We start from the raw sequence: 14,972 nt of genomic DNA, 5'->3' as shown, positions 1-14,972 counted from the left end.
CTAGCTGAATTAAAAGAAGCACCGCCTTATGCTTGCAAATTACTTACCCCTGCCAACGGGAAAAATCCAGTAGAAAATGATAAAAGCGATAGATTTCCTAAGAAAACCTATACATTCGATGTCACCAAATGTGACGAAATATTCGATTTACTAGTAAAAGATGGCCAAATGATAGTGCCTCCTAACTCTAAAATTCCTCCGTTAGAACAACGGAAGAAGCGAGGCTTTTGTAAATATCATGGTTTTTTAGGCCATAAAACCTCACAATGTTTTCTTTTCAGGGATCTAATTCAGAATGCTATCAAGGATGGTCGTTTGAAATTCGCTGACAAGACCAAGAGCCATATGAAGGTCGATACCAACCCCCTGAACATTGCTGACACCAACCTGTGTGAGCCATGTGACATCAACATGGTGGAAGTGTCTGAAGTCGAATTTGCTGAACCAGAAATGATGTCAAAGGGAAAGCAGGCTAAAGAAAGCCTAAATGATGACGCGGTCTTCAGTACTGATGTTGAAGGATCCCTCGACCCAGAAATGACCGACAATCTGGAAGAAAAAACTAGTGAGGCCACTGAAGACCTCAGGATGAAACTTCAGCAGATACAAATTTCCGACTCCCCTCCAGCAGTTGTCAACATGGTAAATGCTAGACGACCTTTGTCTGAAATCGAAGAGCTGGAGAAATGGCTGACAAGGCAACAGGGAAATGTGGATATTTCACCAAAGGGCGAAACTTTGAAAGATTACCTTTGGAATTGCCACTAGAAGAATGGAGGAAAAATGCTGATATGCCCAAGATGTTCTATAATGCTGAATCGAAGAGTCCAAGCTAACTTCGAGAGGACCCTGAGAGAGAGATTGGAGCAGCCTTGGAGAGGCGGAAACCTACTGCTAAAGATATACCCAAGAACTGCGGAAAGTTTTGTGAGTTTCTTGGTTAGATGCCACAAAGAAAATACAGAAGTAGTGTTATGTCCCAGGTGTGGAGCAGTGTATGATGAACTCCTAGCGCGTTCCCTCGAAAGGAGTTATTTTATCATGAATCGAGAAACCCAAGGTCTCTGTCCTAATATATATATGTTCGACAATCGAACTTCATATAAGAGGCCTGACAGTCCTCACCCTAAGGCATGAAGGGTCACATTCAAAATCCCTGCAGATACACCTAGGGACAGATGGGTGCAAGCTGGCGCAAGAACCAATAAGTGGAGAAGTTGGGACCAAGGAGCAAGAACTGCGATGGCCTATAGGAAGCAATTCCAGACCTCAAATTGAGAGATGTATAGGCTTGAGAATTACAAAGGTAGAAATCCTATGTCCAGATCCCAATGGAGACGGCACCAGAGAATGAAGAAGTCCCAAAGAGAATACAAGCCAAGAGAGATTGGAGAGTCTAGCAGCAACCTGTAGCAACCTGCCTAAAAATTTATAGCTTAGAGAGTCGCCACCTATTCTACCAAGGCGAATAGGAAACCTTACGTAGTTGAGAGATCTGGGTAAGATACTATATTCAGGTCGAGGGAAGGTGTTAGGCACCCTCAACCCTTTCCTAAAGGCTAACATTCAAAGATAAAGATTTATGGCAAGGTTTATAAAGAAAGGTGACAGAGAGTAGTAAGAGTTAAAGGCTATGAGTTTGGAAGAGGGGGACTCGCCTTGTTGCCAAGTGCCTACGTATCTCCTTAGGGAGAATCAGAGTCAACGTAGTTCGGGGGACGGGTTGTACGCCCTAAAGGTTTGAAATTTGATTTGAAGGTTTGAAGGCTTTGAATAGCCTGTCGTAGATAAAAATCTGTATTTGGAGTTTGAAGTTTGAAAAATGTTTTGGAGTTGTTTTAGATGTTCTGGGCGTACAACCCTGATTTGGCACAATTAACCGCAATGATCAATGGGTTTGATCACCATAGTCAAAAGATTAGGGGTTTTGTACCATTACCAATTCAAATCGATTGATTCGATTATCACTAATAACGGATTATTGTATTTTATTATTTTTATGAATTTTATTTTGTATTGTTACCCCTCATAACCGATTAACACGATTACAAATAATAACAAATTGGAATTTAGAAAACAGAAAAAGTTAATCATCACAACTAATAAAATAGTTGCAACCATTTAACTAAATAGAAATTATTTGTATTTTATTTTAATTAAATAAACATTTTAATTAAAATTATTATTGCCCATAGCGATCAATCGATTTAATCGGCACGAACAATAAATTGCATTTTTAATATAAATATCGTGTACTAATTTATTTGTAAAAATAAATATTATTAAATAAATAAATATATTAAAGGAGATATAATCAAAATAAATGTTTAATTAAAATTATTGTAGTTTAATAGAATTTGATTCAGTGTGATTGTTGTTAGGGTGTATAGCATGGGTATTAGTCCTGGGACGTTGGATCATGGGCAAGTGGATATTGAGGGTCAGATCTTGAGGGACCATGGTGGGCTATAGAAGTGCAAATGCACAGGATCAGAGGTTGGAAATTTCAGAAAAATAAATGTTAGAGGAGGGTCTCGAACCCAGTCCCCTTTGTTCACATATAACCCCACTAACCACTCCACCACATGCGCCTTTTGATATAACTAGTGCGTTTAATGAATAACATAAAAACAACAAGATTGTGGAAAACCCAACGCGCGCGAAATTTAAATGGACGAGTCAGATGCAGCCAGCTCATCATCGTCCCAAACATACCTGTAATTTTCTGCACAATTAGCTACGAATCTGCTAGGGATCCTTTCGTAGCCAACACACCTGGAAAAATAGCGAATAGCCCATACGTACATAGAAATGTTTCGCACTACTCCCAAACGTCTCGTCCTATTCATACGATCTCATCCCCATCCTAATTCTGCCCTAATTTTACCCCAATCAGAAAACCCCAAATTAGGTTCAAGAACCCTAGTTCGTTCAGCAATGGTGGTTCACCCAAATCTTGCCCAGAATTCCAATTAAAAGCACATACACGTTCGCAACACACAAACAAACCATAATATGTAATCAAAACTACATGAGAATGCGTGGATTATCCTGCTCGAGTCAAGTTTCAGTGTTACTTACCTCGGTCAATTGGAGATTGTTCTGGGGTTGTTGTTGTAGTGTAACAATCCCAATCGATTCAGAAATCTCCCAGGGAGGTGTAGCAATGCTCAGATCTCTTTGGAATGCCCTCAATCCTTGAAACCGATTCTGAGTTTTCTTGAATATTTTTGAGTTCCTGCAGTTGCGTTTTTGTCCAAAATTTCTCCCCTCATCCTTGTGCCTTGTGCTCAGTACTTATAGAGAGACGAAATTAGGTCAACAAAACTGTCCCAAAGCCCTTTGAATCAAATCTTGCCAACTTGAGAAAATTGATTTTATTTTCAAATGGAAACTTTCTATTTTGGCCTAAAATTGTATCAATTTCTTCCTCCACCAATAATCCACGAAAATATATGATTTTCAGCCATAAATGTTGATTGAAAGTAATTTATGTGAATATTTTTGACACAATATTTGATTTTCTTTTAATTAAATTACCTTAAATCATTAAAAAAATGAAATAAAATTATATTAATTAAAATAGAAAGCAAAATTTGTGGCATGTGGTTTGGGTAGCTTGTGGACCAAGTTTGAGTCATAGAATATAGGCCCATTTGCAAGAAATCCAACTTAGACCTCCTTTATTTCACATTTGGTCCTCATAAATCGCCCAACTTTGATCAATCATATCTCACTCAATTTTTAGGCTATGAGGGAGTTCTAATACTTTTTGGAAACCTCAAGAGGTCCTCTACAAGCCACTTTGGAATATATTTTCCATTTGGAGCTTTTATCTTGATCATATCCTTTTTGGGAAAAAACTGCTTTTGAAGGATGCCTGAAAATGACCTGTAATCTTTTGCATTGTATCTCTCAAATGAATCATTTCTAGCCCTGGCTTGTGAGAGACAAAGTTGTAGGGAATCCAATTTCCTTCAAAATAGGCTTTGAGTGGGGCATTTTTGATGTTCCATGTGAAAGTTATGCCCAGTCAAAGTTGGGTTGACTTTCTCCTAAGAAACCCTAATTTGAACCTTTTTGTATTTGTTCATCTCTGAGTTTCTATTAATGGAATCATGATCAATCTTTGATCAAATGATGGTTATGCACCTCTATGCTTGATGTTTGACCAATGATCATAGGTTTGAATTTTGATTTTAGTTGACCTTTAGGATTGGATCAGTTGACTGTGGATCTTGGGATTGTTTGAGCCAAGCTTTGGGATTTGAATCTTGAACTTTTAAATCATTGTGAATGAAATATGGAAGGCAAATTTTGGGGTATGACACAACCAAGTCTAACACCAGGGGGCAAAGGCAAGCAAACCTCCGGTAGAACGCAGACTCTTCGAAGCTGAAAATATTTTAGAAGAAGAAGAAAAGATGCGTTCCAGTTCTTGGAAGGAAGAAGATAGAATGACGAATGATTTCGATTCAGATGGAGTATCATCTCTCAACTTGATATGCAACGTGGTGTCAGTCCTCCCTCACGAATTCAATCAAGAAACTGAAGTTGAGGAGTGTGAAGAAACTGACGTCGAAGAGATGACAAAACACAGACCTGTGTGTTACTTGTAACACCCGTATAATTTTATTATTAATTTAAATTGGATATTTAATCAATAATTAGAATTATTAAGAATTTTGGTGGAAATAATAGAAATAATGGTTTATGGCACTTGGGCCATGTGTGAGATTAGTAAGAAGAGGGGGTGTGGTGTAGTAAAGCCCTTATTAATTTAATATTATTTTTCATAAAATAATTAGAATTGGGGAAAGAAAGAACAGAACGTGAAAAGAGAATAGTTGGAACACGAAGAACGTAGAAGAGGAACAAAGAGGAAGAGACTAAAGAGCAAGATTTTTGGCTAAGGTAAGGGGGGACTCTTCCAATTACCATCTCTTATCGTAATTATAGATGATTAGTGCATGATAGCTGTATTGTTGCTTCAATTTGATTTGTATGTCAGAGTTAGGTTTTTGAATCCTATGAATTGGTTTAGATTTTGGGGTTTTGATGTATGAATTGATGTAGGATGATAGATTAATCCGTATGAATGAATTCTATGAATAATAGAGTGAAAATTGGACTGTTTTAGACTCAAAATCGTGGACTGGTATGAGTAAGAACGAGTGGGTTTTGGACTGATGCGAAGTTGCAGGTTCTGGGCATTTTCTGGTGTTTCGCGTATGAAACAGTGTCATACGCGTATGGGGGACACTCCCAAGGGGCTATACGCGTATGATACGCAGCTGCCCTGTCCCAAAGCACTTGTGTTGGTGATTTGCGTATGAGAGCGTATGAGAATGCTCATACGCGTATGGTAATTGTGAAAGAGGAAAATTATTCTGGTGATACGCGTATGGCAAGGCTGATACGCGTATGGGTTGGTTTTTAGGCCATTTTTGGTTCTGATGAAACGCGTATGATACGCGTATGAGGCATGGTGATACGCGTATGGATGCGTATGGGATAGGTGATACGCGTATGGTCGCTGTGTGTGCAAAATCCTGTTTTGTGATTTTTCTGGAAAGTTCTATGTTGTGTAACTTTCGATCGGTAGGCCTGTATTATGTGTTGTTCGAGAATTAGTAAACATTGTGACTGTGTTATTGTGGTTTACTGATTATCTGATTGTATTTGAATGATGCTAATGTATATATGAACATGCTTAGTATTGTTGATGATGATGATAATGATGAAATGAGTATAGATGACGCTACTCATAGAATGGTAATGATGAAAGTATGTTATATATATGTTGCATGCATTCATAAACATGGGCTGAATCCTAGATGATGAGAGGACTCAGTGAGGGGCAGAATTCCCATTGTGTGGAATTGGTGCTGGCAGGGCCGTATCTGGATGATGATAGATCGGTCGGTGGATGATTCCACTGGTGATGTTTGGTACCACATGCATAGAGTCAGTTGCATTCATTTGCATGAAATCAATGAATTAACTATGTGTATATTCTTGTGTTGTTTTGGTGACACGTGTTTGTACATTGATGAATGATCTGGATATAGATGAGTTGGGTGAATAATATAACTGTTGATGTATTGTTATTTATAATGCAATAATATTTGTTAATTGCGAATGAGACTCACCCTTACACTATATTTTTCAGATTGAGGATAGCGGCTCCGACTCGGTGAGGATTAGCTCATGAGTCAATGTGTCTGTTAGCGTCGGGTCATGCTCTGATAGGTGTAACACTGGGGAACGCTGTTTTTGAATTTATGATGTTAATTCAGTTTTGTTTCTTTTATCAGAGGATTGAAGCATTGGTGATGTAATGCATTGTGTTGATGAATTATTCCGCTGTGTAGACATGAGTTTGATTTATGAATTATGTCAAGATGTTTTCTTCAATGAATGCATGATATGTACCGACGTGTGTTTTCTTCATTTTATGAATTGTGATGCCTCTCTACATGTTACTCTGATTTAATATACTGTTATTTGCCGCGGGTTATTAGAGGGGTGTTACAATAGTGGTATCAGAGCATAGTCGGTCGTTGTGACCAGAGTCTTAGTGTCAGTCTTCTGTGTATGCGACTAATACAAGCTATTGTCGATACTTTTGTTCTGACCGGATTGTTTGTGTTAGGCAGAACAATGGCTGGAAGAGGAGGAAGAAACGACGATGCTATCGCTGAGGCTCTGGGCATGATTGCTGGTGTGCTGGGAGGGAATGCCAATGGAGCTGCGATTGGTGCCGACAGACAACTGAACAGTTTCCAGAGGAACAATCCTCCATTGTTCAAGGGCACGCATGATCCCGAGGGTGCTCAGAAATGGCTTAAGGAGATCGAGAGGATTTTCAGAGTCATTGACTGTGCTGAGGATCTCAAAGTGAGATATGGCACCCACATGTTATCTGAAGAAGCGGATGACTGGTGGATGTCAACCAGAACTGAGTTGGATGCTAGTGGTACAGCAGATACCTAAACTGTATTCAGGAGGGAATTTCTGAGGAGGTATTTTCCTGAAGATGTCAGGGGAAGAAAGGAAGTTGAATTTCTGGCGCTGGTTCAAGGCAATATGTCAGTACCGGAGTATGCTGCCAAGTTTGTGGAACTGGCAAGGTACTATGTGCACTACAATGATGACGAAGCCAATGAGTTCTCGAAATGTGTCAAATTTGAGAATGGTCTTCGCGATGAGATCAAGCAGGGTATCAGGTACCAGAGAATCCGGAGGTTTGTTGATCTAGTAGATTGTAGCAGGATTTTCGAGGAGGATAACATCAAGCTGAGGTCATCTCACTCTCGCGAGTTGGTTGACAGAAATGGTAAGAAGCCTATGGATAGAGGTAAGCCATACGGTAGAGGTAAACCTGTTGATTGGAAGAAACCCAGTGGGGGAGATTCCAGTGCTCGTATCAGGTGTTACAATTGTGGTGAGATGGGACATCGTAGGAATGAATGCAAGCTTGATCAGAAGAAGTGTTACAAGTGTGACCAAGTGGGTCATATTGCTGCTGACTGCAAGAAGAGGGTTGTGACTTGCTACAACTGTGGTGAAGAGGGTCACATCAGTCCTAATTGTCCTAAGCCGAAGAAGAACCAATCGGGAGGAAAGGTTTTTGCTTTGACCGGATCAGAGACTACTCCAGAGGACAGGTTGATTAAAGGTACGTGTTTCATTCATGGCACACCTTTAGTTGCAATTATTGATACTGGAGCAACTCACTCTTTTATTTCTTTGGATTGTGCTGAGAGGTTAAATCTTGAGATATCTGATATAAATGGAAGTATGGTTATTGACACTCCTGCGTCGGGTTCAGTAACTACTTCGTCTGCATGCTTGAATTGTCCGGTTGACATTTTTGGTAGAGAATTCGGGATGGACTTAGTGTGCCTTCCGTTGAAACAACTTGATGTAATCCTAGGAATGAACTGGTTGGAATTCAACCGTGTTCATATCAACTGTTTTGCGAAGACGGTGATTTTTCCTGAAGAGGTTAGTTCTGATAGTATGGAAATGACACCTAAACAAGTGAATGAAGCTATCGGAGATGGTGCAACAGTGTTTATGTTGTTCGCATTGATGAATGTGAAGGAGAAAGTGGCGAGTGGCGAATTGCCTGTGGTGTGTGAGTTTCCAGAAGTTTTTCCAGAAGATGTGAATGAATTACCACCGGAAAGAGAAGTAGAGTTTTCTATTGATTTGGTTCCAGGAACTAGTCCAGTGTCGATGGCGCCGTATCGTATGTCGCCGTCTGAATTGACTGAACTGAAGAAGCAGCTAGAGGAATTGCTTGAGAAGAAGTTTATTCGTCCTAGTGTTTCTCCATGGGGTGCACCTGTGTTACTGGTAAAGAAGAAAGAGGGTTCAATGAGGCTGTGTGTAGACTACAGACAATTGAACAAGGTTACTATCAAGAATCGGTATCCATTGCCGAGGATTGATGATTTGATGGACCAGTTGGTTGGAGCACGTGTGTTTAGTAAGATTGATCTGAGGTCTGGGTATCATCAGATACGTGTGAAAGATGACGATATTCAGAAGACTGCTTTTAGAACGAGGTATGGACATTATGAGTATTCTGTAATGCCGTTGGGGTTACTAATGCACCCGGTGTTTTTATGGAATATATGAACAGGATCTTCCATCCTTATCTCGATAAGTTCGTGGTGGTGTTTATAGATGATATCCTGATATATTCTAAGAATGAGGGGGAACATGCAGAGCATCTCAGAACTGTGTTAGGATTGTTGAAAGAGAAGCGACTTTTTGCCAAACTATCGAAGTGTGAATTCTGGTTAGAGGAAGTCAGTTTTCTTGGGCATGTGATTTCTAAGGATGGTATTGCTGTGGATCCTACAAAGATAGAAGCTGTGTCTCAGTGGGAAGCCCCGAAGTCAGTGTCGGAGATTCGTAGTTTTCTTGGTCTTGCGGGTTACTACAGAAAGTTCATTGAGGGATTTTCAAAGTTAGCATTGCCGTTGACTAAATTAACCAGGAAGGGACAAGCCTTTATTTGGGATGCAAAGTGTGAAGAAGGGTTCCAAGAGCTTAAGAGGAGATTGACTAGTGCTCCTATTTTGATTTTGCCGAATCCGACAGAATCATTTGTGGTTTATTGTGACGCATCACTGATGGGTCTAGGTGGCGTATTGATGCAGAATCGACAAGTAGTTGCTTATGCGTCGAGACAACTCAAAGTGCATGAAAGGAATTATCCGACTCATGATTTGGAGTTGGCAGCTGTGGTTTTTGTTTTGAAGTTGTGGCGACACTATTTGTATGGTTCGAGATTTGAGGTGTTAAGTGATCATAAGAGCTTGAAGTATCTCTTTGACCAGAAAGAGCTGAATATGAGACAGAGAAGGTGGTTAGAATTTCTGAAGGATTATGATTTTGGTCTGAATTACCATCCGGGTAAGGCAAACGTCGTGGCTGATGCATTAAGTAGGAAGACTTTACATATGTCTATGTTAATGGTGAAGGAATTGGATTTGATTGAACAATTCAGAGACTTGAGTTTAGTGTGTGAAGGTACTCCTACTAGTGTCAAATTGGGTATGCTGAAGCTGACTAGTGGTATTCTTGAAGAGATCAGAGAAGGTCAGAAAGCCGATGTTGGATTGATTAATAAGTTGACTTTGATTAACCAAGGCAAGAGTGGTGAATTCAGAGTGGATGAGAATGGTATACTGAAGTTTGGTGACAGAGTTTGTGTTCCTGATGTTGATGAACTCCGAAAACGTATTTTGGAAGAAGGACACCGTAGTGGGTTGAGTATTCATCCTGGTGCTACCAAGATGTATCATGATTTGAAAAAGTTGTTTTGGTGGCCTGGAATGAAGAAGGAAATTGCTGAGTTTGTGTACTCTTGTTTGACTTGCTAGAAGTCAAAGATCGAGCATCAGAAACCGTCTGGGTTTATGCAACCGATGTTTATTCCTGAGTGGAAGTGGGATAGCATATCAATGGATTTTGTGTCGGGTTTGCCGAGAACTGTCAGAAATTGTGAAGCTATCTGGGTCGTGGTAGACAGGTTGACGAAGTCTGCATATTTTATACCGGTGAGAATGGATTATCCGATGGAGAAGCTGGCTCAATTATATATTGAGAAGATAGTGAGTCTGCATGGTATTCCTTCAAGTATCGTGTCAGACAGAGATCCGAGATTTACGTCTAAGTTCTGGGAAGGTTTGCAGAAAGCTTTGGGTACTAAGCTGAGATTGAGTTCTGCTTATCATCCGCAGACTGATGGACAGACTGAGAGGACGATTCAGTCGTTAGAGGATTTGTTGCGGGCTTGTGTGTTGGAAAAAGGAGGTACTTGGGATAGTTATCTGCCTTTGATTGAGTTTACCTACAACAACAGTTTTCATTCGAGTATCGGTATGGCTCCGTTTGAAGCTTTGTATGGTAGGAGATGTAGGACGCCGTTGTGTTGGTACGAATCTGGTGAGGGTGCTGTGATTGGTCCAGAAATTGTACAACATACTACAGAGAAGATTAAAATGATTCAGGAGAAGATGAAGGCTTCCCAGAGTCGTCAGAAGAGTTATCACGACAAAAGGAGGAAAACACTTGAGTTTCAAGAGGGAGATCATGTGTTTATGAGAGTTACTCCTATGACAGGGATTGGTCGGGCATTGAAGTCGAAGAAGTTGACTCCGCGTTTTATCGGACCATTCCAAATTTCTGAAAGGGTGGGAGAAGTGGCTTATCGTATCGCTTTACCGCCGATGCTTGCCAATTTGCATGATGTATTTCATGTGTCTCAGTTGAGGAAATACATTCCAGATCCGTCCCATGTGATCCAAGTAGATGATATACAGGTGAAAGATAACTTGACGGTTGAGACTTTACCTGTAAGGATTGAGGATCGAAGGCTGAAGCAATTGCGTGGCAAGGAAATAGCTTTGGTCATAGTGGCTTGGGGAGGACCTGCTGAGGGAAATGTTACCTGGGAGCTAGAGAGTCAGATGAAAGATTCTTATCCAGAGCTCTTTACCTGAGGTATGTTTTCAAGGACGAAGACTCTTTTAGTGGGGGAGAGTTGTAACACCCGTATAATTTTATTATTAATTTAAATTGGATATTTAATTAATAATTAGAATTATTAAGAATTTTGGTGGAAATAATAGAAATAATGGTTTATGGCACTTGGGCCATGTGTGAGATTAGTAAGAAGAGGGGGTGTGGTGTAGTAAAGCCCTTATTAATTTAATATTATTTTTCATAAAATAATTAGAATTGGGGAAAGAAAGAACAGAACGTGAAAAGAGAATAGTTGGAACACGAAGAACGTAGAAGAGGAACAAAGAGGAAGAGACTAAAGAGCAAGATTTTTGGCTAAGGTAAGGGGGGACTCTTCCAATTACCATCTCTTATCGTAATTATAGATGATTAGTGCATGATAGCTGTATTGTTGCTTCAATTTGATTTGTATGTCAGAGTTAGGTTTTTGAATCCTATGAATTGGTTTAGATTTTGGGGTTTTGATGTATGAATTGATGTAGGATGATAGATTAATCCGTATGAATGAATTCTATGAATAATAGAGTGAAAATTGGACTGTTTTAGACTCAAAATCGTGGACTGGTATGAGTAAGAACGAGTGGGTTTTGGACTGATGCGAAGTTGCAGGTTCTGGGCATTTTCTGGTGTTTCGCGTATGAAACAGTGCCATACGCATATGGGATGAGGTCATACGCGTATGGGGGACACTCCCAAGGGGCTATACGCGTATGATACGCAGCTGCCCTGTCCCAAAGCACTTGTGTTGGTGATTTGCGTATGAGAGCGTATGAGAATGCTCATACGCGTATGGTAATTGTGAAAGAGGAAAATTATTCTGGTGATACGCGTATGGCAAGGCTGATACGCGTATGGGTTGGTTTTTAGGCCATTTTTGGTTCTGATGAAACGCGTATGATACGCGTATGAGGCATGGTGATACGCGTATGGATGCGTATGGGATAGGTGATACGCGTATGGTCGCTGTGTGTGCAAAATCCTGTTTTGTGATTTTTCTGGAAAGTTCTATGTTGTGTAACTTTCGATCGGTAGGCCTGTTTTATGTGTTGTTCGAGAATTAGTAAACATTCTGACTGTGTTATTGTGGTTTACTGATTATCTGATTGTATTTGAATGATGCTAATGTATATATGAACATGCTTAGTATTGTTGATGATGATGATAATGATGAAATGAGTATAGATGATGCTACTCATAGAATGGTAATGATGAAAGTATGTTATATATATGTTGCATGCATTCATAAACATGGGCTGAATCCTAGATGATGAGAGGACTCAGTGAGGGGCAGAATTCCCATTGTGTGGAATTGGTGCTGGCAGGGCCGTATCTGGATGATGATAGATCGGTCGGTGGATGATTCCACTGGTGATGTTTGGTACCACATGCATAGAGTCAGTTGCATTCATTTGCATGAAATCAATGAATTAACTATGTGTATATTCTTGTGTTGTTTTGGTGATACGTGTATGTACATTGATGAATGATCTGGATATAGATGAGTTGGGTGAATAATATAACTGTTGATGTACTGTTATTTATAATGCAATAATATTTGTTAATTGCGAATGAGACTCACCCTTACACTATATTTTTCAGATTGAGGATAGCGGCTCCGACTCGGTAAGGATTAGCTCATGAGTCAATGTGTCTGTTAGCGTCGGGTCATGCTCTGATAGGTGTAACACTGGGGAACGCTGTTTTTGAATTTATGATGTTAATTCAGTTTTGTTTCTTTTATCAGAGGATTGAAGCATTGGTGATGTAATGCATTGTGTTGAAGAATTATTCCGCTGTGTAGACATGAGTTTGATTTATGAATTATGTCAAGATGTTTTCTTCAATGAATGCATGATATGTACCGACGTGTGTTTTCTTCATTTTATGAATTGTGATGCCTCTCTACATGTTACTCTAATTTAATATACTGTTATTTGCCGCGGGTTATTAGAGGGGTGTTACATTACTACGTGCTAAACAACGGAGCAGTTGAGGAGCAGAATGCTTTCTTCGAAAGGCCTGACGAAGGCATGCGAAATCATCTGAAACCACTCTACATAAGGGCTAAGATTGAGAACGTTGGCATTAACAAAGTCCTGGTAGATGGAGGGGCGGCAGTGAATCTAATGCCCCAATACATGTTGAAGAGAATTGGTATGTTTGACACAGATATAAGGCCTCATAACATGGTTTTGTCAAACTACGAAGGCAAAATTGGGCAGACTCTGGGAGTTGTTCAAGTAAATTTAACTGTGGGTTCTGTTACCAGACCAACTATGTTCATGGTAATACCAGCAAAAGCAAATTATAACCTCTTGTTAGGAAGGGAATGGATCCACGGAGTTGCTGCGGTGCCTTCAACTATGCACCAAAGACTAACCATTTGGAGACAAGATGGCATAGTGGAGAACATCGAAGGAGACCAGAGTTATTATATGGCTGAAGTTAATCAAGTCAACAAAACTAGCTTCGACATGAACCTGGGAAATATAGGACCTTGTCATGCTGCGGAAGATATATACACTCCAAACAAGAACGCATTATATTATCTATCTTTACACCCAAATGGCTTCCAGTGGAATAGAGAGATAATGGACGGTCCAGAGGATGTCGCATCAAGAGAGAATTATCCAACGATACAGCCAACAGGCTGGGACGACGATGTTGATGATGTCTGAGTCCTCCTTCTTTGAGAAGATTTCGGCTTATATAGCCGAGAACAAAAGAAACACGGCTCTCGAAGCCGAGTTATCAAACATGACAGTAAATTCGGTTTCAGAAAATAAGGAGATATCAAATTCAAGGTTACATGCGTCCTCTCGATCCTTTGAAGATCCAGTTCGAATGGTAAACACCACAGAGGAAAAACTTACCCAAAAACTGGACGCAATTTACGACGAAGAACCTCTGGGGTTCGAAAAAGACCCTATGGCCTCAAATATTAAAATGTTAGCCCAAGATCCACTTGAAGAAGTAAATCTCGGGGAAGGAGATCGGAAGAGGATAACGTATGTTAGTGCAAAGCTGGAACCAACTCTAAAATCTAAAGTCATTACGTTGCTGAAAGAAAACAAAGATTGTTTTGCGTGGGATTACGACGAAATGCCTGGTTTGGGACGAGACTTGGTCGAACTAAAGTTGCCAATCAAAGAAGGGAAAAAGCCTATTAAGCAAACTCCAAGAAGGTTTGCACCCGAGATCCATTCGAAGATCAAAGCAGAGGTAGAAAGACTCCTGCGCTGCAAATTCATCCAGACCACGAGGTATGTTAAATGGATTGCTAATATTGTGCCAGTTATTAAAAAGAATGGTTCTTTAAGAGTATGCATAGATTTTCGTGATCTAAACGCAGCAACACCTAAGGATGAATATCCTATGCCTGTGGCAGAAATGCTGGTAGATTCAGCCGCAGGTTTCGAGTATCTGAGTATGTTAGATGGATACTCTGGATATAACCAGATTTTCATTGCAGAAGAAGATGTATCTAAAACAGCTTTTCGTTGCCCAGGGGCAATAGGTACATACGAATGGGTAGTAATGCCTTTCGGCCTAAAAAATGCTGGGGCAACATATCAGAGAGCAATGAATTCTATATTTCATGACTTTATAGAAACATTTATGCAGGTATACATAGATGATATTATGGTAAAATCTGTATCAGATTCCAATCATCTAGATCATCTGAGCCAATCATTCGAGAGAATGCGAAAACATGGCTTGAAGATGAATCCCCTTAAATGTGCTTTCTTTGTGCAGGCGGGGGACTTCCTAGGTTTTTTGGTCCACAAAAAGGGGATAGAAATTAACCAAAATAAAACAAAGGCCATTATGGAAGCGAAGTCTCCTTCCACGAAGAAGCAACTGCAGTCCTTATTGGGGAAGATAAACTTTTTGAGAAGATTCATCTCCAATTTAAGTGGACGCAC

This window comes from Vicia villosa, linkage group LG5, assembly GCF_029867415.1.
Source record: "Vicia villosa cultivar HV-30 ecotype Madison, WI linkage group LG5, Vvil1.0, whole genome shotgun sequence".
NCBI lineage: Eukaryota > Viridiplantae > Streptophyta > Magnoliopsida > Fabales > Fabaceae > Vicia > Vicia villosa.
The sequence above is the reverse complement of the archived record's forward strand: the minus strand, read 5'-3'. Positions refer to the sequence as shown.